This window comes from Chionomys nivalis, chromosome 8 (assembly GCF_950005125.1).
Source record: "Chionomys nivalis chromosome 8, mChiNiv1.1, whole genome shotgun sequence".
Lineage (NCBI taxonomy): Eukaryota > Metazoa > Chordata > Mammalia > Rodentia > Cricetidae > Chionomys > Chionomys nivalis.
The window spans coordinates 40,954,261-40,979,159 of record NC_080093.1 but is presented as its reverse complement, the minus strand read 5'-3'; the positions used below and the strand labels follow the sequence as shown (position 1 = coordinate 40,979,159).

At 41.5% G+C, this 24,899-nt stretch overlaps 1 pseudogene; it reads right to left on the bottom strand.

Moving 5' to 3' along the window:
- Nucleotides 1-1,260: 1,260 nt before the first annotated feature.
- On the bottom strand, nucleotides 1,261-22,990 carry LOC130879309 (ferritin light chain 1-like; annotated as a pseudogene).
- Between the last annotated feature and the right edge of the window lie 1,909 nt (nucleotides 22,991-24,899).

Here is a 24,899-nt window from a genome sequence, read left to right as displayed (position 1 = left end):
AAGCCGTTTGAAAGGCTTTTGATGTTTATATGGTTATTTTACCATCTTTCCATTTATCCATTCAATACATATTTATTACAACCTGTCACTGTATGCCAGAAGTTGTTTGGAATCTGAGGAGACCAATAAAAGACCTGCTCTCAAGGAATCCTTTTACTTTCCTGATGTCAGTCAGAGGCAATAACAACTCTAAAGTCAGCAATCCTTGAACCCTTAATGAGCATGTACTTCTTTTTAATTTTAATTATTATTGTGTGGGTATATGACTTATGTGTGTGGTTTGTAGAGACCCAAAAATATGAGACTATTCCACCTTGTCTGAAGGTCAGAGAGCTTGAGCATATTTATGCTCTTTCAAAGTTGTTAACAACAGGTGTGATTACAAAACAAGGTATCCTGACCTAGGGTGTTGTTACCTGGTGTTTTGAACATTAAGATGGCCCAAAGGTCAGAGAATTCAAGCATACTTCTGCTCCTTCTTTTGAAATAGGAGGTTTGACTTAGGGAGTGGCTGCCTGCAGGAAACTTGGTCTAGGGTGTGTTCACTATCCAAATATCAAATACTTTTTGCAGGAATTAATTGCTTGATAGCTCAAGTATTGAAACAAGTAACTATTCTGGTTGTCCTTTGCATCATGCTAAAGCACTATTTTTGCCTTCTTCCCCCTCCCCCTTTTATATTGGAGTATAAAAAGTGTATAGAAAATTAAACATGGGTGAACTCAGAACACAAAACTTACTATGCAGGAGGCACTAAGTTGCCCTCCCGATACTATCTTACATTTCTGTGTTTCTTTCTTAGCTCTGTTATTTCTATCTAACATTTGGAATCCTTGCACCCCTTCGCTGAAACATACAAATCTGCTGCAGCAAGGATTGTGGCAGAAGTCACCCCCAAAAGGTGGCTCCCAACAGAGACTGACATACACCATTGTGTGTGTGTGTGTGTGTGTGTGTGTGTGTGTGTGTGTGTAAATCAGAGGACAACCTTGTGGAGGTAGTTCTCTCTTTCTACCTTTACATGGGTTCCAAGGATCAAACCTGAGTTGTCAGACTTGCACAGCAAGTGCTTTTCCTCACTATGCCTTTGCCTCCCTCTTTTTTTTTTTAGTGTAAATACACTTCTAGGTGTGCTTTTTAAAAATTAATTAATTAATTAATTAATTTATTTATTTATTTATTAAAAGCTTTAACTTTACTTGGCCCAAGACTTGGGAGGGTCTCCAGGGTGTTCCAAAGCTGCCTAGCGGCTTGAGAGGGTCAGGTGGAGGTCCTGAGGCCAGCTGGTGCAGAGCAGCGGAGGAAACCCCTTGGAAGGCGAAGCCTCCTCAGCATACTTGAGAGTGGGTCACCTCTCTCAAAGAGATTCTCTATGCCCAGAGATGGTTAGGGTAGGCCAGTCTGCACTGGCTGTGGCCCAGCCAGCCTACAGAGGTTATCAGGTGGTTGCTCATCTTCTTGATGAGCTTTACCTCCTCATTCAGGAAGTGGTTTTCCAGGAAGTCACAGAGATGATGCCCTATGCCCGCAGAACCCAGGGAATGAAGACCCAAGGGGGCCTGGTTTAAGTTCTTCTCCAGGGCCAAGGCAGCTTCCATGGCCTCCTGGGTCTTACCCCACTCATCTTGAGATGGCCTCTGCACATCCTGGAAGAGGTCATGATCCTGCCATCTGTCTGCAACTTGAGCCCTCACACCTCTCCTTGGCCAATTTGCAGAAATTGTCTACACCCACCAGAGCCACATCATCGCGATCAAAATAGTAGATCGAGTCATATCCTCCTGATCAAAATAGTAGCCCGGGGAGAGGTGGGTGTTGGAGGCCCACAGATCCAAGCTGACCAGGCAGAGTTCACGGCAGTCTCCATTTCCGTGGAATAGTTCTGATGAATCTGGCAGGTCACAGCTGATCCTCAGTATGGCACTAACCACAAAGGGTCGGTGTGACTGATCCTAGGAGCTGATGGTGGTGAGAAGATGGTCCCAGAGGCTGTAACTGGGGAGACTGGAAGGTGACTGGAAGCTAACAAAGAGGGAGTCCTTGGGTCTGTCCTGTCCAAACACTGTTGGAGCAAGACAGATCCACGGGACTTCCGAAGCACTGTTCTACTTAATGATTCATAAAGGAAACAATATTGATAAAATATGCTGTCGTAGTTATTTTAATGTACCTTAACCTATCTCAATGTTTTCTCCCTTGGGAATTTCATTTAAAGATTTCATCCTGTGAATTTGGAAAAATGTTTGGACACAGTTGTAAATAAATACTATTTAACTGAATTTATTTAATTTGTTTTACTGAACCCCTAACTCAATGATACACACTATATATATATATATATATATATATATATATATATATATACAGATTGTTTTAATTGTTCTATTTTAATACTATTCAGGAAACCAGGTTCTTAATCACTGTTGAGCTCAATCATAATTTCCACCTCAATCTTTAAATCTCTAATTTCCCAAATGATCTACTTTAAAGCTTCATTTTCTGCATTAAAGAGGCCATTAAACACATTTATGCAGGCAATTAAAAGGCATTGCCTAGGACCGGCAGAAAACCATGGTTGTATTCAATTGCCCTCACTTTAAATCAATCAGCTAACATGAGTCTGTAATTAACACCCATATGGTGAGGAAGCCTACCTTGGCTAGAAATACATGCTACTTCTGTGAGCTCTGGACTCAAAATGAATGAAAGTCAATCATATTTCTTCTTGCTAGGAGAATCATTAGGAAGGTGAGGAGGCAGAGCAGCTGAGAGCATTATAAGGCAAGCCGGAGGCTGCACGTCAGTCATCATGATGGGAGGTGAGGGATGTGTCAGAGATCTGGAAGGTCCTGGGGGAACTGCAGGAGGTATTTTCCTAGAGGAAAGACCTCTCCTTTGTCCCTGGTTGCTTCATATTATTGGTATCTCTCTGCCTTAAACACCTGGCCCTCCAAATACAATATTTAGACTAATCCTTATTTATTCACTCATAACCGTTATTCTTTTTACACAAAAGGGCAGAACATATTGAACCTACTCCTTAATTTGGCTACTCCTTAATTTGGCTTGTTCACAGTAACTAATCCTAGCAATTAAACTTGGCTCTACATTTGATTCAAGAACTGAGAAACAAAGGAAGAATAGTTCCTTATGACTCATAAAGGAAATGGAAATAACTACCATAAAACAAACCAGCAAAAGGTAGAAAATAGAAAGGAATTTATGAATGACAGAATGTCACCAGTGCCATGTTGGGTTGACATATGTCAGGAACCACCTTTTGGGATGACTTTTGTTACTATCCTAGCCACAGCAGGTTTGTACGTTTTGGGGTAGGGACATGAGGATCAGAAATGTTAGGTAAGAGAAACAGATAAGAAGGAATCACAGAAACACAAGACAGTAGCCAGAAGGCAATTCAGGGAATACTGAACGCTTAATTCTCCATAGGCTCATATAGTTAAATACTTGGTTCTCAGTTGGTGGAACTGTTTGGGAAGGATTAGGAGGCACAGTTGGCTGGAGGAAGTGTGTCACTGGGGGTTTGAAAAGGCCAAGCCATTCTCAGTTAGCTCTCTGTGATTCCTGCTGGTGTGTCAGATGTGAGTTCTCAGCTGCTGCTCCAGTGCCACATCTGTCTTCCTTCTACCACGCTCCCTGTTGTGATGGTCATGACTCACCTTCTGAAAATGTAAGCCCCAATAAATTCTTTCTTCTATGAGCATCTTTGGTCAAGTTATCTTAGCATAGCAGTAGAAAAATAACTAAGGCATGAACTAACAGGATCAATAAGTAGCTGTTAGGAAATTTTTAAATATTGCCCCTGTTACGTAACTATTTCTATTAAATTGAAACACTCCCTCCTAAAGAGATAGTCTCTTATTGAAGAGATTTGTAGAGATCATCTCTTGTCTTTGATTCCTCTTTCAGGAACCAAGTGGGCAGGCCGAGAAGACTTCATGGTGGGTGGGGTAGTTTGGAGTCAGTTCAGTACCAACGAGTTTATGTAAGGGTTTGAGAATCACTGAAGGAGGCCTCCAGACTCAAATAGAATGTAAAGACAAAGAGCTTTTATTCCAGCCGTGGGGTCACCACTTTGTACAAAAAAGCTTGCAGATCTTTTTTAAGCTCAGCTAGAGAAATTCTAGGAACAGTTAGGTCATCTCAAACCCAATTGATTAAGCAGGCTGTAGTTACATTAGTACAGTTTTAATTGCCTGTAGTTATAGTTTTACCATTTGGCAAGGCAGGGTATGTTTTAGGGAGATTACAGGAATGGTCCTTTTTGATCACCGTCTTGAGGTACTGTGGAAGCTGACTCAGGCCTACTATGTGCTATCTCCCTCATCTCTGCCTATGTGCTAACGGAAACTCAGGTCCAGTTGTAAAATGAAAAAAGTTCAGACTTTCCACTTACTAAAACAACAGGTTGTCAGGCAGGATTTAAATGCAATGGGGTTGAACCCTTGGTAGCAGAGGGAAGCCGGCAGATAGCAATTACAGCTTTGAGAATTGCTAAAGCTGTGGGAAATAAGATTTTCTAGGTCTTGAGAGCATCAAGTCTCAAAACCTGAAGCTGCAGTTCTGAAAGCCTCGGATAGCTGTGTGTTACAGGAATCTAGCAGAGTCACTATGGCTAGGGTAAACAGTAGAACGAATAGCTGTTTCCCAGAAGTACTTTGACCTTGGAGAATCATTGTGAAAAACAGAGATTGTTTCCAGAAAATAGAATTGTTTCTCTGAGGGGGTGTTACAGTCTTTCTGTGACTTTGGTCACAGGATGCTTCTGGTATACATGGAGGTCTTGGATTACTGGGTACTGCAAAGGTAACAGAGTAAGGACTAAAGGAGCAGGGGCATGGCACTTTCCTTTAGAGAGACATAAAGATTAGATTAGGGAACTTGGTATGACAAAATAGTTTACTGGAAAAGCAACTTTCGGTAACAGTCAATAAACATGCCTTTTTATGGCAGTTCAAGGTTCAGTCCATCAGAGGCTGGATCTTCCTGCTGATGTACAGGCCTGAAAGATTTGGAGTGACCCCAACTGCTGAAGGGATTTCCCTTGCTTGCAGTCATAGATGGAGTCCAGGGGGCTGGTCTAAGTGAACTCCCTACCCAAGGCAGAAGCCTCAAGAGTGAGGAAGGCTCGGAGGAGCCACCCTCAGCAACTCCTGAGGTGGTCTTTATCTTCTGGTTTCGTCCTCTGGAAAGAGAAAGATCATCTGTGGTCAGAGCCCCCAGGAGCTGGACTCTGAAGGTTTCCTTGTCTTCTCTTCCTTCAAGTTCTTGGTGCTTCTGTCTCTAAAATCACAAAGTGTCCAAATGTATAAGGTATTAGATTGGGTTCTAATCAACTGAATGCAGTAAATAAGGCGAGAAAAATAGGGCCAAAGAGCTGTCAAATCTTGTGGGGGAGAGGAAGAATTGCGAGCTTGCCAAATAAGTTGTCAAAAGTTCACAGTCAGATCTACACATCTTTGTGCAGAGACAGGGAATTAATTAGTAAGGAAGTTTCTGTTTGTTCCCAGTTGCCACAATGGTCTTGGCCTGCTACATGTGCTGTTTCCATGCTTTAGAGATCTGGCTGTCAGTTTTGTTCAACCAGGGATTTTGTTTATCAACCACCTGCTCTTTGAGGTTCTTTTGCTCTCAGGCCTCGAGCCTGTGGGCTGTCAGAAGAGGTTATATAGGTAAGTTGTCACTCGCACTGGCATGAGTTTTTGGTGCTGTGTGGTGGTTTGAACGAGCATGACTCCCATAGTTTCTTATAGTAAAATTCTTGGTCGCCAGTTAATGGAACTGTTTGGGAGGATTAAAAGGTGTGATCTTTCTGGACAAGGTATGTCACAGGGGATGAACTTTGAGGTTTCAAAAGCCCATGCCATCTGAGTTAGTGATCTCCAATCTCTCTCTGCCTTAAGGTTGTTGCCTCAACATTTAAGCTCTCAGCTACTGCTCCAGCACCATGCCTGCCTGCCTGCCTGCTGCCACGCTTCCTGCCATCATGGCCAAGGACTCACCTCTGAACTCAGAAGCTCAGTTAACTATTTCTTTTATGAGCTGCCTTGGTCATGGTGTCTTGGCACAGCAATAGAAAAATAAAATGATGATGTCTCTGCCTTTGAATCATGCATGCTCGTGTAACTAATCTCTCACTCAGGCTTCACCTGTGAATAGCTCCCACTAAAATTCACTGATTCACTAAGTTATAATTGGGTAGAATCATTTCTTTGCTTTGTTGTTGGTATCCTATACGGGGTGAATAGATATTAGTTTGCCCCTTCCCCCTGAAAAGTCAAGTAGTTGGTACCTGAACAGGAACTGAGGAAACCAAGGGTGAACTGGGGAGTAATACTTGCATGGTCTCTATGGTGGGTGCTGATTTATGCAAATGAGGTTGATTTGTGTGAGGGCGGAGGGCTCAGGAGGCTGTCCCAATATGGGTATGTTTCCCCATATGGCTATGGAATGGTATTCCTTCTTGTTATAGTGTTGATTGTATGCTCCTTGTAAGGGGTGCTAGGATGTGTGACCAGGACCAGACCATCTGGGAGTGGAGTATCCTCGCAGTAAACCACAGGCTAGACATCTTTCTCACAGCATGCCTCCTTAGTGAGTGAGGTCTACCACCCAGTGTGGAATAGAACCAAATCTTTGATGGACTAGAGAATATATGGAAGTCCCTGGAAGTGGCAGGTATGAGATTGGGTGGCTAGCATATCACTTGTGTGTGGCCTTTGTTGTGGATGATAAGATACGCAGCTGAGACCTGGTTATCTTCCCAGAAAGAATTTACACACATAAGAGAGGAATTACTATAGGAAAAGGACATGAAGGTGCTATCTACTGCTGTAGCATCTCATTTCACAGTGAAAGTGAGGAAAAGGGAGAAGGAGGTGGAGGAACAGGCTTAGCAGTTCTTATCTTGGCAGGATTCAAGGAAAGAGTACAAATTATACTAAATTTGTGTGCTAAAAATTTCCTCCTGGGATCCGAAAACTTGGAACCTGTGGACAGAAGTAAAGAGGATGATGAGAACATAGTAGAAGTGATAGGAGATCGTCCTCATTCCCAAACTTTAGTAGGGAAAAAGAGAAATATCGTGATTCACCAGGCAAATGGGGCCTCAATAACAGCGATGCAGGAAAACTTAGTAATCGGGGAATGGTCTGTCCTTCAGCAGCCTGAATTGGAAAAGACTTTTATACAAGTAACGATAGAGATATCCTGGCTTGTGAGGCTCTAAGTAATAGGGATAAATGGGAAGGAAGTACAAAAACTGAGCAAAACTATCCATTTCTCATGAGATAAAGGCTTCATAGCCTGAGACGATAGAAAGGAAATTGATCTCTGATGAACTGGTTCATGAGTCGTTAGGACACTTGGTAAGCACCGTCTGGCACCTCTGTGAATGTCAGGGACTAGAAGGCAATAGAGGAAGGTCAGGAGTTATTGGCCAAACTGGACATGATAGAGGTTGTGTTTGATGCCAAGTTCTTTGTTCCTTGGATCAGATAGGAAAATTAAGGAAGAGGCTAACCCAGTAGAGATCTAAGGACTGGATTTAGTGGCTTTTGCTGAGCTCCATGGTGGGACATGATTTTTATGAGGTAGGGGAGACTTTGAAGGCTCTGAACAATTTAGACCGGAATGGAACGAATGTTTGTGAAAAGTTAAAGCAAGCCAGAGGCACGTGAGATAAAGGTAATACCTATAAGCAGGTCTTTGAGCTGAAGTTCCTTGGGGGAGAATTAACTAAACCCCAAATGCTCTGTTAGCTTCTGGAAAGCTTTAGAACCTGAGCAGCAATTCACAGAAGCGATAAATGATTAAACAGTTGACACATGTGATGCGATTGGTTTCCATGTTGTATTCTTCCTCTCAGCATTTCATTTCCTTTCTTCCTTCCTTCCTTTCTTTCTTTCTTCCTTCCTTCCTTTCTTTCTTTCTTTCTTTCTTTCTTTCTTTCTTTCTTTCTTTCTTTCTTTCTTTCTTTCTTTCTTTCTTTAATTATTAGTATCTCTTAGCCATTTAAGAGCAACTGACTTGCAATGGTGGGTCTTCAGAGATGCTGGCCAGCCTTTGTTCAAAACTAAAAGAGTTTTGTGATATAATACAATATTAAACATTGAATGTCTTACAGATTTGGAAAAACATTTGAAATAACAGTAAACCAGAAGCTAAAGAGTTTTAATGACTGTTCCCTATAAGCATGAAACATGCACTCCAAGAGACACAAGGTTATTGAATGAAAATCTCAGTGATGGAGGTGGGCTCCCTCCCTAGGAGGTCCGTGAGGCCCCTGAAGATCTTACTAATGCTTGTTTGCCAGAACGAGATGGTGAGTCTCTTTTTGCCAAAAACTCACCATACTTTGGTTATAGGGCATAAAGAAATCAAGCTGGGACTGAGCCTGAAGCTCCATCCCCTCTGACGGGCTTTCATAATGCCAAGAGGTGCCATGCAGGCTTCTTGGGGAGAATTATCCCTACAAGTCCTGCTTGGCTATGGACCTTGCATGCCACAGTGCCAGCCCACCAGGGAAGATAGGCCGCTGGGGCAAAGGAGACATAACCCTTGTGGATGCAGCTAACTGCTTGCTTGCTGCACTGAAGGTCTGTGCCACAGATGGAAAATCACAACTGGTACTGCAAACAGCACAATTCTGTGTCTAAGTAGATCATAGATGCCAGCAAGGTAGCAACTGCTATTGTTTCAGTGTGATGTGGCTGTCAAACTGCCTTCCAAAGTCTTTGTGTTTGAACCTCTAGGATAGTGTTGCTGTCAGTCTCGGCCATGGAGGGAAACTGTTTGGGGTTAATTTTTGTTTTTTGCAATGGGCAATAATTACTGTAGAGACTCATATCTACCCGAGCTACTGGGAATAAGTGACTTTTTAGGCACTGGGGTTGAATACTCAGGTATAGATGAAGGAAAATAACTGCACGCTTGTATCACCCACTCCAAGAACAAGGGTACCTTGTGAAAAAGGCATACAATGAATGCAAGAGCGATAGGACAGGTTGGAGTGTTGTGTAGTTATTTCCTCTGAATTAAAACATCCCCTTTTCTGGGAATGGGGGGGGGGTGTTCATAAAACTCACGAAGAAAAAAATTCTGAAGCTTAAAAGATTCAGAAAGTTCTTATAATGTACAAAATCCAGAAAGGCTTTCCACATTGTTATAAAAGCAATAACAGTTTCTACAGGGAGAAGACTATCCTGCTGGCCCACCTGCCTGCAGCTTGGGTAGGGAGCTCCATGGATGCAGTTTTTGTAAGCTGCCATTCCTACTGGTGTGAACTTTTTGGTGATGCCCTTGCTGATTCACACAAGATCCTATATAGCCCTCTCACCCACATTTCTGAAATTAACTTCAGTTAACTCACTAAGCTGTACTTGGGTGGAACTGTGTCTTTGGCCTGTTATCAGTGGCTCGTTGGGGGTAAGTAAACATTTGCTGGTAGCTCTCTAGGAAAAGTCACACAACTTCTGTGTATAGGAATCACCCCTTACATTTTCTTCCAAGTAAATCCTTGATGAAACAGAGCATCAGGATACTACAAATGGAACATTTCCATGTGCCCCGTGTTCTCTTCTCTCCATCTTAGCCTTCCCAGCCTGTTCTATCTTGTCTTTGCTTGCATTACCTGCTTTTCATTTATTTTCTTCTCTTTTCTTCCTCCTTTTTTTCTTCATATTTAGCATGCTGGCAGATGCCTGTAATTCTGGTGCTTGAGAGCTAAGGCAGGAGGTTCATGTGTTTGAGGCCAGCCTGAGTTACATGGTAAGACTTTAGCTCAAATTAAAAACAAATAGTTGTATTAAATATGCATGGGTTTCATTGTCAGATTTGTACACATGGAGAGATGTAATACTCTGATTATATCCACCCCATTGATGTCTCTGGCCTCACCTGTTTCCTGCTGGTTCCTTCTGTTTTTCAAATAGCCCATCTTCCATTTTACACCATTGACAGTGAGATTTTATTTTAATATATCAATTATATCAACTATTTTCTGTTGGGGGAGGCTGTTTGTTAATTTTCCTGGCCACCCAGACTCCTGGAATAATCACAAAGAAATCTGTATTAATTACAATACTGTTTGTTTAAGTGTGTTTCTGGCTAACTCTTGTATCTTAAATTAACCCATTTCTATTAATCTTGTATCATCACCTGACTGTGGTTTACTAGCAAGGTTCCAGTGCATCTGTCTCCTGTGGGCAGGTACACGGTGTCTTACTAATTCAGCCAACTTTCTCCCAGCGTTCTGTTTAGTTTTCCTGCCTAGCTTTACTCTGCCCTATCACAGGCCAAGGAAGTTTCTTTATTCCTTAACCAATAAAAGCCACACATATACAGAAGGACTTCCCACATCAATTTTCATATAATTTTTCACAAGATGGGATTTAATTGAGGTTTCCAAGTCAACCTAATGGCCTCAGATAAAGCTGAAATTAAGGACTTGTCCAGAGTCACACGGGACTGGGATTTTCTGTCTGAACCTCTCTGTATCTCTGTCTCTATCTCTGTCTCTCTCTCTTTCTCTCTCTGAGATGGTGTTTCTTTGTGTAGCCCTGGAACTATCTGTGTAGACCAGGCTGGCCTCAAACTCACAGATGTGCCTGCCTTTGCCTCCCAAGTGCTGGAACTAAAGTTGTGAGCTACCACCGACCACACTGCTCCTCTTTCATCTAGTCCCCATGCTCTTTACAAAGGGTCTCTTGTGTACTTTTGTGTCTTTTGTTGCTGTTGTCAATATCACGTTTCACATTTAAGTGAAAACATTCAGAATTTGTCTTTGAGTCTGACTCGTTCTAACTAACAAGGTGATTCTCAGTCAAACCATTTTCCCTAAAATTTAGAGTGGGAGAGGAGAGGAGGGTTGGGAGAGAGGCTTGGCAAGAGATTTATTAATGTCAACATCACGTGATAAAGAAGTCTGATATCATGCCAGTCCCACAATACAAAACAAGCTGTCTTCTTCTAAGGTTTCTTGGGAGGAGACAGAGAGAGCCTGGTCAATAGGTGGTTTGTGCTGTGAGACAGAGGTAGAAGTGTGGGGTACCCATGACTTATGATACCATGTGACAGGGGTCACTGGCTGGGTAACGGCATAGAGCCTAGTTATTATGTGATCCCCATTACATGACGGGATCACTTGTTCCACCTGTGGTTAGCTGGCCATATAGGGTTCAGTTCCTTGGAGAGTGTGTTTCTAGCAGGGCCCAGGTTCCCTGCTACGTGACATGACATTTCCATCTCCAGCCTTCTCATTTATAAAAAAGAAAGAGAAGAAAAGAACTGGTGGTCTAGGGGTTAGACATTGAAAAGCTCTGACTACTTCATGTTGGATTGAGCCATCATTTGTTTAGGAGACTGCCCTCCCTTAAGACAGGAGATGTTTGTTGATGCTGACAGCAGTATGGTGGGGTTCTGGGGTAGTATCAGCCTTGTACAACAAAGTTAGGTGTAGGAGGGCATTTAATGTGCAGCCTGTGCTCCGTGACTGTGCTGTGAAAACAGGGACTACATTCCTATGCTATGTGCAGAAGTCACTCCTTATCTGGATTAGGGAGTGGAGCTTAGTTAGCATGTGACCCATATTACATGACAGGGATCACTTGTTCTGCCTGTAGTCATCTGGTAATTTAAGGCCTGGTTACCCGGAGAGCCTGTTTCTCAGAAGTCTGGCTTTCCTGCCTATGAATAATGAAATTTATACATGATTTCATTCTTATTTTTGACTGGGTACTATTCCATGTTCATTGAAATCACATCTTCTTTTATTCCATTTATTTTTTGATAGGCATCTAAGATGAGTTCATAATTTGGCTATTGTGGATAATGCCATGGCTGTTGAATTCATTTGTCCATGTACTGGTTGAGATCAGAAGCTCCCTTTGGCCTCTATGGGTACTGTGTGCACAAAGTACACAGGCATACATACAGGCAAGAACCCATACACATAAAATAAATAATTTAAAAAGTCATCATTGACTTTGACTGAAAGACCCAATTCCTCTAGCCTGTCTTAAAACTCTGACATGTTGTCCCTTCCTGTGATCCTCTGAGTTTCCCACTGAGCTTTTTATCTGAGTTGTTGCAGTTTTCATTTCTAGCGTGTTGTGTTTTGAAAAAGAATGCCCCCCAAAGATCATGTATTTGAACACTTTGTCCCAGCTGGTAGTGCTCTTTGGGAAAGTTATAATAGTACTTTTAAGTGGTAGAGCCTTGTTGGAAGAAGTGTATCACTAGTGGCAAGTTTTGAGGGCTTATAACTTCACCTTAATTCCCATTTTCTCCGTCTCTCTGCTTTCTCTGTGTGGATGAAAATGTTAGATTAGCCAGATTTCTGCTCTTCTTCCCATGCTTACCTACCTCCACTGCTGCCAAGTCTTCCTCTCCCTGGTAGACTCTAAGTCTTTGGAACCATAAGCCAAAACAAATCCTTCCTTCCTTCCTTACCGCCTCCCTCCAGGGTCTTATATCATAACAATGGGAGAGCAACTAATACAAAAATTGTTATCAGGAGTGGGGTGTTGATGTGATATTCCTGACTTTTATGTGTTTTGTGGGAGAGTTTGGACCTTTGGATAGAAAACCCATTGAGTGCTGGAAGCAGAGACTAATTCTACTGGGATACTGAAAGCTAAGACTCCTGGGAGAAATGCAGACAGTAGAGGCTTAGCTTGTAAGATTTTATAGGGGAATAAAGATTTCACTAGCATCTGGGCTAGGGCCCCTTCCTGTGATATTTTGTCAAAGAATCTGTCTATGTTCTGCCTATGTCCTAGGAATTTTCATGAGGCAGAATTTAAAACCAAAAGATGAATTTATTTCATGGAGTCAGATATTTTTTTCCTACTTTGTGGGTCTTAGGAAATAAACTCAGATCGTCAGCCTAGGGAGCAAGAGAATTTGCCTGCTGAGGTATCTTGCTGGCCCTAGTCTCCATTTTCCTTGTTGTATACAACCCTTTCAGTCTTTCATTGTTCCAGAGTTGTTAAAGGTATGCCAGTTAAGACTGAATTTGGTGTTTTAAAGAGAACATATGAAGAACTGGCTCCATTAAGATAGCTCTATATTTCTGTTACGTAGAGCAAGTGTATTAGTTTATGCTTTGTTGTGTTTGTTTCGATCTTTCTTCATCAGCTGTGCTTTCATCCTCACGCAAGCTCAGGACCCAAGAGAGCTGCCCAAACTCTTGCCACCCTCCATGTCTGTTCTTGGAGCAGAAGACAAAGGACAAAGCAGGAATGCGTTGGGGGTTTGCGGGAGTGATTTCCTTAGCGTTGAGTCAGTCATCTTTAGAGACTATGTCAGAAGTCTCGCCAACAAACTTTCACATGTGCTTCCTTGGTGACCAGTGTGTGGAAGGGTGAAAAATAGAATGTTTAGTCTGAACTGTATCATCTCCGACGACAATGGATGTCAGTTGTGGACAAAAAGTAGAAGAATGTAAAATTGGGCAGCTAGTGGGTGCTGCTTTACCTGGGCTAAAAGAAAAGGTCTCCATTAAAAATTAATATAAAGGAAAGGAATGATGGTTGGCAAATGACCATGGACTTCTGGTATGGAGGTAACAGGAAGTAGTAGGGACTGTGATGGGCAGAAAAATCTCATGTCTCTCCTGAGAAGCTCAGCCATAGCCTGTTATTGCCTTGTGGAAACAGAGTCCCCAGGGTTCCAATTCTCTACTCTCTGAAAGAATGTGAGAATCTGGATTTTTATGTGAATGCCTTAGTTTAAAACCAGCATTTGTTTATTTATTTATTACGGCAGGGTTTCTCTGTTTAACAGTCCTAACTGTCCCAGTCTCTTTTTCTTATTTATTTTTGGTTTTTTGAGACAGTGTTTCTCTGTGTAACAGCCCTGGCTGTCCTGGAACTAGCTCTTGTAGACCAGGCTGGCCTCAGACTCACAGAGTTCTGCCTACCTTTGTCTTCCGAGTGCTGGGATTAAAAGTGTGTGCCACCGCCGCCTGATTTAAAACTTGCATCTTAAAAAAAGAAAAAATGTTAAGTCTATGTCCTGTAGTCCTCACTAACCCTCCAATTTTCAATAGCCCGTCAAAAAGAAGCACTTTTCCTTGAGGCAACATCTCAGGAAACAACATCATCATAATTGAGAAAGAGTGTCTCTGACTTTGCAGTTTTGGAGGTGAGAGGGGATCTTGAAATAAAGGAGAAGGTGCGCAAGCAAAGTATTTATTCCCTGGGCAGATGCCAATCAACTACGCACTTTTTCCTTTCTATGATAATCAAGAAAGGCTATCTTTAAATGTGGGGTAGACAATATTTTTTTAAAGGCTCAATTTTGTTGAATTAAGCCTTCTCGGCTACACATAAATGATACTGAAGAATTCACGATACCCACTTTTGGTCATTTAGCCATTCTTTGCAGTTTTCTGCTTTGGCCAGCAGGTGGCAGCAAGTATTGGTCAGAAGAGGTTGCCAGTTTATACCTTCAGAATTATGATATTTCTTTGATCTGCGCAAATAAAAACAATGAAGGAGGGGAAAGAGCAGAGAGGTCTTGAGGGAGCCTAGGCAACGGGTACTAAATGCAGCGGCATAGGAAGAATTAATTTTTTAATATTCTGCAGAACAGTAAAGTGACTATGCTTTACAACCTATACTTTTTTTTTTCTGAGTCAAGATCTCATTATTTAGCCCAGACAGACCTCAAATTCATGGTTCTTCTGCATCAGCTTCTCAAGTGCTATTATCATATGTTTTGTAAAACACTAGGAGAGAGGAGACATCTCAACCAGAAGAAATGATATGTGTTTGAGGTGATCAAATGATAATTACCATATTTGACCTTTGTATCAAATTAACACAGTGACAAAGATGTTTGATAATTATAAATCAATATAATATTTATATTTTATTGATTTTTTAAAAAACTATTTTTAATTACTTATTTTATTGGTGTTTTGCCTGCATGTATGACTGTGTGAGGGTGTCAGATGCCCTGGAAATGGAGTTATAGTCACTTGTGAGCTGCGTGGGTGTTAGGAATTGAATCTGGGTCCTCAGGGAGAGCAGACAGTGCTCTTAACTGCTGAGCCAACTCTCCAACCTGATGAGATATTTCTAAAGAAGGAAAAGACTTAAGAGTTGGAAGAAATCTACACTGGCCTCCCGTATTACGTCTCATGCTGGCTTATCCTCCAGGAGACATTGTCATGAAGGGCTGACGGTGTGAAACACAGAAGGAAAGATTTTCATCTCTTCCAGGAAAATACAGTGTGCTAAACAACAAAGATTATTCATTTCATTCTTAACTCTGAAAGCTGCTCCCTACGGATGTTTGTTGTCTCTTTAGGCAAAAACGTAGCAGTATTAGAACATGTAGAAATGTACAGAACTATTCACATTATTTTCTGGATGCCTCACATACTCACTTAAATCTACCCCTTTAAAATGTATCGCTCCTGGTGTTTCTTCTCACCTCTCCATCTCTCTCTTGCTTTCTCCTCTCCCTTCTCCCACTTTTCTCCATCCTCCCTTTTCCCTCTCATTCCCTTCTCCTTCCTCCCCACTTCCTCCTCCCCCCTCACCTCCCCCCCTCCCAACTGACCCAAAGCTGCCTTGCACTTGCTAAGGAATGTTTTAACCACCTCCCCCCACCAAACACCACCCTTTCCCTTTTTGTCTTAAGACAGACTCTGAGTCCATACAGGTCTTGAACTTATTATTCTCCTGCCTCAGTCTCCCAAAGAACAGCATCATAGGCCTGTGCTACTAGACTCTGCTGACAGCTGAAGAGGCAAATAATGGAATACATATGAGCAGAAGTTACTGGTAAACACTGCTTGTATTATAAAGCAAAATGTGAAGATTATAAACATAAATTGGGAGTTTTTGTTATGTCACCAATGATTATGGGCTAAGTATCTGTCTTTAAGGGGAAAAAGAAGTTCTGCCTAGCACAGTAAATTGGCTGCATCTGGTCTATAAAACAATTAGTTCTACACTTTGCGCTTTAAAGCCAAAACTTCAATAGACAGAAATGTAAATGGAAATTAACTCTTGCTAAAGCATTGTAGGTGGAGTTTTCCTGTCCCAGCAACCTGCTCCCAAATTACCACACAAAGGCTTAATATTAGTTGTAAATGCTCAACCAATAGTTTGGGCTTATTACTAAGTAACTCTTATAACTTAATTTATATTCATCTGTGTGTTGCCTAGAAACTCATGGCATTTACCTCTCTGGAATGGCTTGCTTCTCTCTCTGTCTGGCTGGTGACTTCTATGTAATTTCTCTTGGCAGTGCTATCTCATACTCCAACTATACCCTGATTGACCCCATGTCACGCTTTGCTGTAGATAATCCTTTGGTATGCTGTGAAGAGTTGTCACTCTGATCAGTTTAATTAAAAGCTGATTGGCCAGTAGCCAGGCTAGAAGTATAGGTGGACAACCAAACTAAGGACACTGGGAAGAAAGAGGGTGGAGCCATAGAAGTCACCATGAATACTGCAGTAAGTCCCATTTGTTTGTGCAACTATTCTGCATTTATAGTTTTAGGAACAAAACACAAATTTATTATGGGCTGTGTGGTGGTTTGAATAGGTATGACTCCCATAAACTCATGTGCTGTGGGATATTTAACTATGTAATAATTAACTATGTGTTACATTTGTTTATGCTGCATTTGTTTAATTACGAAAAGATGTGTTGCTGTTTCACCTTGCCTGCCTAAGATATCTGATTGGTCTAATAAAGAGCTAAATGGCCAGTAGTTAGGCAGAGAAAGAATAAGTGGGGTTGGCAGGCAGAGAGAATAAGTAGGAGGAGAAATTTAGGCTCAGGAAAAAAGGAGAAGAGAGGAAAGAATGAGGGAGAACGGAGGGACATGCCCAGGGCCAGGCAGCCAGGCAGCCACCAGCCAGCCAGATATAGGAGAAGCAGGAAAAGTAGAACGTATGGAAAGAAAAGGTAAAACTCCCCAAGGCAAAAGGCAAATAAGTAGAAACAGTTTAAGTTAAAAAGAGCTAGCCAGAAATGAGCCTAAGTAGGCCAAATATTCATAACTAATAAGATGTCTCTGTGTCATGATTTTTGGGAGCTGGTTGGTGGCCCGACAAAGAAAGTGTGGTTGCACTCATATGTCTGAATGCTTAGCCCAGAGGGAGTGGCACTATCAGGAGGTGTGGCCTTGTTGGAGGAAGTGTGTCCCTGTGGAGACAGGCTTTGAGGTTTATTATATGCTCAAGCAAAGCTCAGTGTGGTAGTTCTTCCTTCTGCTGCCTGCGGATCAAGATGCAAGACTCTCAGCTCCTTCTACAGCCCCCTGTCTGCCTGCACACCACCATGTCCTGCCACGATGGTAATGGACTAAGTCTCTGAAACTATAACCCAGCCCCAGTGAAATGTTTCCCTTTATGAGAATTGCTGTGGTCATGGAGTCTCTTCACAGATCTACAAATCCAAACGAAGTGAAGCTGCATCATATAGTTATGGAATCTTAGAGGCTGGAGGAGTTCTTGAGTTTTTGTTGTCTTTTTTTATTTTAGGTAACATTTACCCACCATGCTGTTTTGTTTGTTTGAGAGAGGCTCTTCATCAGTTTTCAGTCTTCCTAATGCTGTGACCCTTTAATGCAGTTTCTCCTGTTGTGATGACCCCCAGCCATAAATTTATTTCATTGCTTCTTCATAATTTTAGCTTCATTTTGTTTATGAATCGTAATGTAAATGTCTGATGCGCAACCTCCAAAGGGGTTGTTACCCACAGGTTGAGAACCGCCTCATGTTGCACTCTGTGTAGACCAGACTGGCCTTGAGCTCTCAGAGATCCACCTGCTTCTGCTTCCTCTGTGTTGGGATTAAAGGCCTGTGCCACCACACCTAGCTCCTACCTTGCTTTTCTAGGGATATCCCTCTCTTTTTATCTTCTCATTTGTTTATCTGTCCTCTGCTTGACTGCTTCCACGGTGGAGAGCTTTTGACTGACATTTTGTTTAAAGGTTTTGTTTTTTAACTGATCTTCTGAGTTTCTTCCTTCAGATAGAGCTGAAGTTGGTCTCCTGGTAACACCTGCTCACTGGCTTCTCTGGAGAGATGTTTCTGGCATGTTTATGTTGACTCACAGGCAGCTTCAGGAGACTCATAAAAGTTACAGACTTTCATCCCGGAGAAGAGCGTTGTGTCCCCAGCTCCCTGGTGAAGTGGCCTTGCTTTACAGAGAAGGGGGTTTCCGTGTGACAATTCCTACAACATTTGAAACAGCAACATGGCCTTTACCAAGCGCCGTCACTGCTTTCCCAGTTACTTCTTTCCATCCTTTCTTTGCTCCTTTACCCACTTTTTAAAATGAGCACACACTAAGTTCTGGGCCAGCCACGGGACACAAATAAGAACAAAACACTATTCCCGACTTTTGGGATAGATCTGTAAATATGTGAGTTGTGTCAGAGAAGTGGCGTTCAAACTGAGTATGGATCGCAGGGTTGGATTCGAACCCAGCTTTGCTACTGTTAATCACCTTAGTAGCCTGCTGTGGTCATGCATACCCTCTGAGGCTCTGAGATCTTGGAGTTCAAGACTAGCCCAGACTATATAACAAAGATTCTGTCTAAAAAACAAAAACTACAAAACAAAACAAAAAAGTCTCAAATAAGAAAAGTTGGCGGATAGAGAACAGGGACTTTGGATGAGAAGTAGCATCTAAGGAGGGCCAGAGGAAAGTGACAGTCTTATGTGGGGGGAAACTCTCATGGTTTGGTTTTGGTTTTGTCTTTGTTTTAGGAAAAGCTACTGCTTGGTTAAAGAGATGGCTCTGGGCCGGGCGGTGGTGGCGCACGCCTTTAATCCCAGCCCGCGGATCTCTGTGAGTTCGAGGCCAGCCTGGTACAAGAGCTAGTTCCAGGACAGGAACCAAAAGCTACGGAGAAACCCTGTCTCAAAAATAAAATAAAAATAAAAATAAAAAAAAAAAAAGAGATGGCTCTGAGCAAAGTACAGGATGAGGACCTGAGTTCAGACCCTGTAAGTTCACAGGACAACCAGTGATGAGCAAGAATGCGGTGAAAGGTGGAGACTGACACCCAAATTTGTTCTCCACATATGTGCTGTGACACACTGGAGCCCACACTCATGCACACATATGCACTCATCCATCCCCTACCCATCCTCACCATTCCCCCACAAGCACACACACAGACACACACACACACACACAAGAGAGAGAGACACATACATACACAAGAGAGAGAGACACACACGCATACACACACAGAGGGGGGGAGAGAGAGAGAGTTTTTAAGTTATTACTTCTTTAAAACAAAAAACCCAAATGTCTAATGAGTGCAAGACACTGCTAAATGTTGATATCAGTTCCCCATAGTGTGAGCCTACTGGACAGTGCCACCTTCTCCATCCATCCATGGCCTCCCCTCTAGTAAGCCAAGCTCCTACCCCTGCTGGGTGGTGTTTCTATGCTCTTGTGTTGCTCTTAGTCTAGATGTCTAGCCCTAGGCCGATTGCACCTTGTTTTGACATGAACTTTACAAGTCCCCTTCATTCCAAGGTAAAGCTGAGCTATTACACATTCCAGATGAAGAAGACTGTGGTCACCCTTTCGGTGCTCAAGGCATGTGTTAAATTAAGTGTTCTTTTCATATAGAGTCACCTTTGAAACGTGATTAAAGAATTAACATGCCATATGGTGTGTTTCCTTTTACTTCATTTGATCTACATAAATCGTGTTCCTTTAGACAGTGATTCCCATGCCTGTCTGAGTATGAGAGTCACTTGGGGAACTTTGTAAAAGATACGCATTTCAGAGCTTTGTCTGGATGTGCTGAACTGGGTAGGATGGGCACCGAGGTGACAGGGGAGGCATGTGCAACAGCATATTCCTTGGGTGACTGTGATGAAGCCATAGGCCGGTACTTGAGAACCCCTGCATTTAGAAACTCCCAGGGTATCGACTAACGGCACATTGATCATATTGGAGTGTTGGTTTGCAGCCAGTTTTTAAAAAGAAATCAAACATTTTATTATAAAATAATGGATTTTATTACAAAATATGAACACTATAGAAACATAGTGTGACATAAGATCATAATTTCCCTCTTGTTCAGGTAGGGGACAACAGTTGTTCAACACTTCGTAGGTTCTTCTGTGTGTATTTACTAAAACTAAGGCTCTATTGCCTTTGCAGTTCATCTTAAAAAGCTAAAGTTGTACTTAAAATCAAAGCTATATGTGTTAGCATAACATGTAACCATTGTAATAAGAGTATAAAAACTGAAGCAATAAAAAAAGCTGTTCATAACTATGTAAAGTAAAGCATAAATGTAAATTATGATTTTAGGACTGAATATAGAAATCAATCAAAATATGTTTACTTGGAAGATTAAATTTTCTTAACTTTACCAGTATTTTTTTTTTTAACAAAAGTGACTGTGTTGTAAGATCAAATAGTGGAGACTGTCCAGTGTTTATTCATTTTCTCAGCAGTCACAATTTTCATTAAACACGTATCAGGAAATCACATGATTTATGTTTACATTATGCAACTAGTCTTCCAAGTAGATTTACTACTCTTTTGTTCATTTTATTTTTAGCACGTTTTAAAAGATGATAACTTTGTGTGTATTAAAAATGGATGGCCACAATTTATTCTTAAAGTGGTGAAGGTAAGTTTTTGTTGTCTTCACTATTTATATAAAATAAGTATTTATTAATTCTTTGAGAAGTTCATATATACCTTTAATGTACTTTAATCATAATCACTCCCTGTGGTCTTTTAACAATTTTGGACACGGGCTTATATATAGATTTGAATAGAATAAGAGCAATTATCAAATGACTGAGTTGCTCAGCCAGAATGGCCCCTCCCTAGAGTTCTGCAGACAGAACCATGCTTAAATATTGGATTGGGAAGCCACTTTGGTGTATGCAAAGTGCTTTTAGAAATCTGTTGAATGCAACCCCAAACTTTGAGCTGTCAGCATAGTTTAGTGAATGATATATTCTGATAACAAAGGAAGGCACAGATAGTTCCAACTTTGCAGTTTTTTTTTTTCTGGAGTCTTGCTTTCTATGTCCACAAAATAAGCAACTGAAATAAGAAGATAATGACTTTTTTCAGCATGAAAGAAGTCATAAGATCCTATAATTAATTAATTAACATATTTCATTAATTTACCTGCATTTTATGGTTACACTTTCTCAATTTTCATGAGTCCTGTGGCTTAATTTTGATGAAATAGTACAGATTTCAGATGAGATAAACTTACTTGGTAAAAACAAATAAAAAAAAAACTGAGAAAGACAAATGAGTACCAAAATGCCAACTGTATATGAAGTTACTTCTGGCTTTAATATACTTTACAGTTAATTTTCTTTCTTTCTTTTTGGTTTTTCAAGACAGTGTTTCTCTGTGGAATGCTCTACCTGTCCTGGAACTAGCTCTTGTGAACCAGACTGGCCTCAAACTCACAGAGATTCACCTGCCTCTGCCTCCCAAATGCTGGGATTAAAGGTTGCACCACCACCACCAGCTCAGTTAATTTTCCCAATAGTCGAACAAGCAAGCCAAAACCCTCAGAGAAAAACTCAATTGTTCCAATGTTTGCTTGACATATCTGTCAGCAACAAGTGAAATGACATTGGGCCAGCTCTTTGGGTACCAGTTTTTCTCTTTAAAACAGCCACCGACTGAGAAATGTTGTACATTTCCCGTATAACCCCTCCGGTAACTTTCTGAGCCCGCCACAGAACACTATAAAAACTGTTTGCTGCACCCTCATAGTTTCTGTATGAACTTTCTTTTGTCTTAAGCTGGCTTGCATTCCATTTCCCAACCAATTCCTTTGCCATCTGACTGCTGGGTTTGTTTTCTGTGTGGCTTCACTGCATCTCTCAGATCAAAGCATCCATCTGCTCTCCATTGGTCATTTGTGACATTGCTGGCACCGAAGTAGCTGACAGAGCAGCTAATGGGAGGGAAGATTTATTTTGGCTCCTGATTCAGGAGGTATCTGTCTATCACAGAGGACAAGGCCTGGTAGGAATCATGATGGCAGGCATGCATGGGAGACACTTCCTCACCTGGAGATAAGCTAGGAAGCTGAGAGCGAGAGGCCAGGAACTGTTGGTGGCTACCCTTTTCAAAGGGCCCCAGTGACCTATTTCAGCAGCTGGGCCCTACCTAGTAGGGCTGCACAACCCTGAAGATTGTACTACAGGTGGATACCAAACATTCAAATTCACGAGACAGCAGGGGACATTTCAGATTCAAACCATACAAAGCAAGCTCCTGTTCTCTTTTCCCTCAAAGTGACCACTCACTCCCTGCTTGTTTGCCACGGCCTCTATAAAAGCTTATTTTGACTACTCATCCCCTAGCTCATTTTGGATCCTACACTACAGATAAGGCACTTGAGTTGGATGTCTTTGCCAGGTTCCTCCTGCCACAAAAGGAACTGTGGAGCTGGACGTCTTTAGTCAAATTACGTCACGCAAGAGTCCACTCTTCCACATTTTTCATTAAACTTTAGTTGGAATAATTATGTCTTTCTGAATAGCCATTCTTTGTGCAATATCTCAAATGTTGCTTTTTTCTCTGGTTATATTGGTTCTGGGATATAGTCAATTAAATTTTATTAATAGATTTTCTTTAGAAACTATTAAACACGTTCCCAGGAGAGAGAACCATCCTGAAGTTCAGGACGTAGCATTGTGTAACTTCAGGTAAAAAGTTGTGATGTAAAGAGTCAGAGTCAGGGAGAGGAGCAGGATGTTCAATTAAGGAATGATGAGAGTGCTTGGTATAGGGTAAAAAGTGCCAGGTACCTTACTCTTCAGAGAGTGAAACTTCTATGGAGATAAATATCCTGCTTCCTTTTCCCTCAACCTTACATGGTGACCAATGATGACCACAGCAGTGACAATGATAGCAATGATGCTGTTAGATTCAAGACGCCCCTTCAGGCTGACAGCCACACTGCCTACTTCTCCAGTCATCGTTATTACTCTCTCAAAGCACTTTGTTCTTTTCCTTAAAATCATTGAACACAATTAACAATCGTGTAGGCGATTGTTTAGCACAATGTCCAAAGCATAAATTCTCTGGGGTTCTAGTCATTGCCCAGTCTTATGAAAGGGCAGATTCCAAAGAAGCCGCAGAAATTTCTGCATCTTATAATTCGTGCAGTTCCTATAAACCCTCTTAACAAAAACACGCAACGTCTGATAAAGCTCAGCGTTCTTTATTCATTTCCACTGATATTTCAGGGGAGAGAATTTCTTTGTCACACCCTGGAATCTTACATACATTCAACAGCAGTCCCGCGCTGAACTTTCCTCGGGCACCCTTGTCACTTAGGAGTGAAAAAGGTCTAAGAGAAGGCAGTTATACCCAGAGCTCCGCTCCCGTGCGGTGCGTAGGTACAGGTTAAATGCCTTTTATTTTTATCATCACGACAGACTTTATGACTGTAATAAAATGTGAGTGGTTTCTCACTGAAAGACAAACATCAGAAAGAGAGAGGTGGGATCCATTCTAAAAGCCGGTGGCGGCTGTCAGACATAATTTAGTGCTTAGAGCTTTGGTGGCTGAGCCAGCCCTTTGAAGAGGAAAGCAGGCTCCTTATGCCATCATGGCCGCCCAGCATCCACTCACGTTTGCGCCGTAGTCTGTAGTGCTGCTCAATGAAGGCAGGAAGCCTGAACTTGGTAATTGAGAATGAATGTCAAGTAGCGTCAAGGCGCCTCGATTCATAAGGCTGATAACTCCTCCAGTGATTGCATTTCCATTTTTACAGCTGCTTCAGAGGCCAAGTTTGCAGCCTTGTTTGGGATAGTATATATATTACAGAACTCTCAGGGCTGCCTGCCTGAGAAGAAGCTACACTCAAAACAGTGATTTCTGAGGGCTGTGGAATTTTCCAGCTATTATAGAGACAAATTTGATAAAACCCATGATGAAGTAGGAAGAAAGAAAGAGAAATTATTGTAAAAACAAGAAAAAACAGCAAAGTACATATTTTCATACTATTCTAGTAATCATAAGTTTAATGATTATTAGTCCTGACAGTGTGTTTCTTTGGGAGAAATGAAATTAAACTATATGAATGATTCAACAGTGATATTCAAATTCTAAAATGTTTTGGAAATACAATTGTTTAGCTGTAAATATACATTTATTTAAATATAAACATTCCTATATATTACGTATTTAAATGTAAGCATCCGTATATATGTAGATGCATATACAAATATATATCTTAGCATAGAGTCCAGCTCAAGGATCAACGACTATTTCTGTAGCATGCCAGATAATATCTATGGTAGATGGTGCAGACTAAATGACGTCTGTGCCAACTGCTTCCTTCTGCCATTGTACAAAAGCAGTGTGCAGATGAGTAAGTGTGGCAATGTCCCAATGGAACTTTGCTGTAGATATAAATTTGGATTTTGTTTGATTTTTTGGGGGGTCATGAATATTTTTCTTTTTACTAGCTTTTACTAAACTACAAAATTGTGTTACTTTGTGTGTGATACAGCCAACAGGAAGCATGATGGGTAATAGTGCACAGATTCCAGGTGTGACATGTGACAGATATTTGTTTTTGTGTCTGAGTTCCTTTTTTAAAATGATGTATTTTATCAATGAGCATATGGTTGACCATAGAGACCAGGAATAGAATTATACTTAGAAAGATCCATGGTCCATGCTTTATGCAAGCTACTGAGCTTGGTAGTAGTGACACCTCAGAGATTCATGGGAGTACAACCCTGGTAGGTCCCCTGGCGGTGAGAGACGGCAGAAGGTGAGAGACAGACAGATACACCATGCGGAGAGAATTTAGGTATAGAGTTTATTTAATAGGTATTGGAAAGGGTATAAGGGTAAGGGGATTATGGAAGGAAG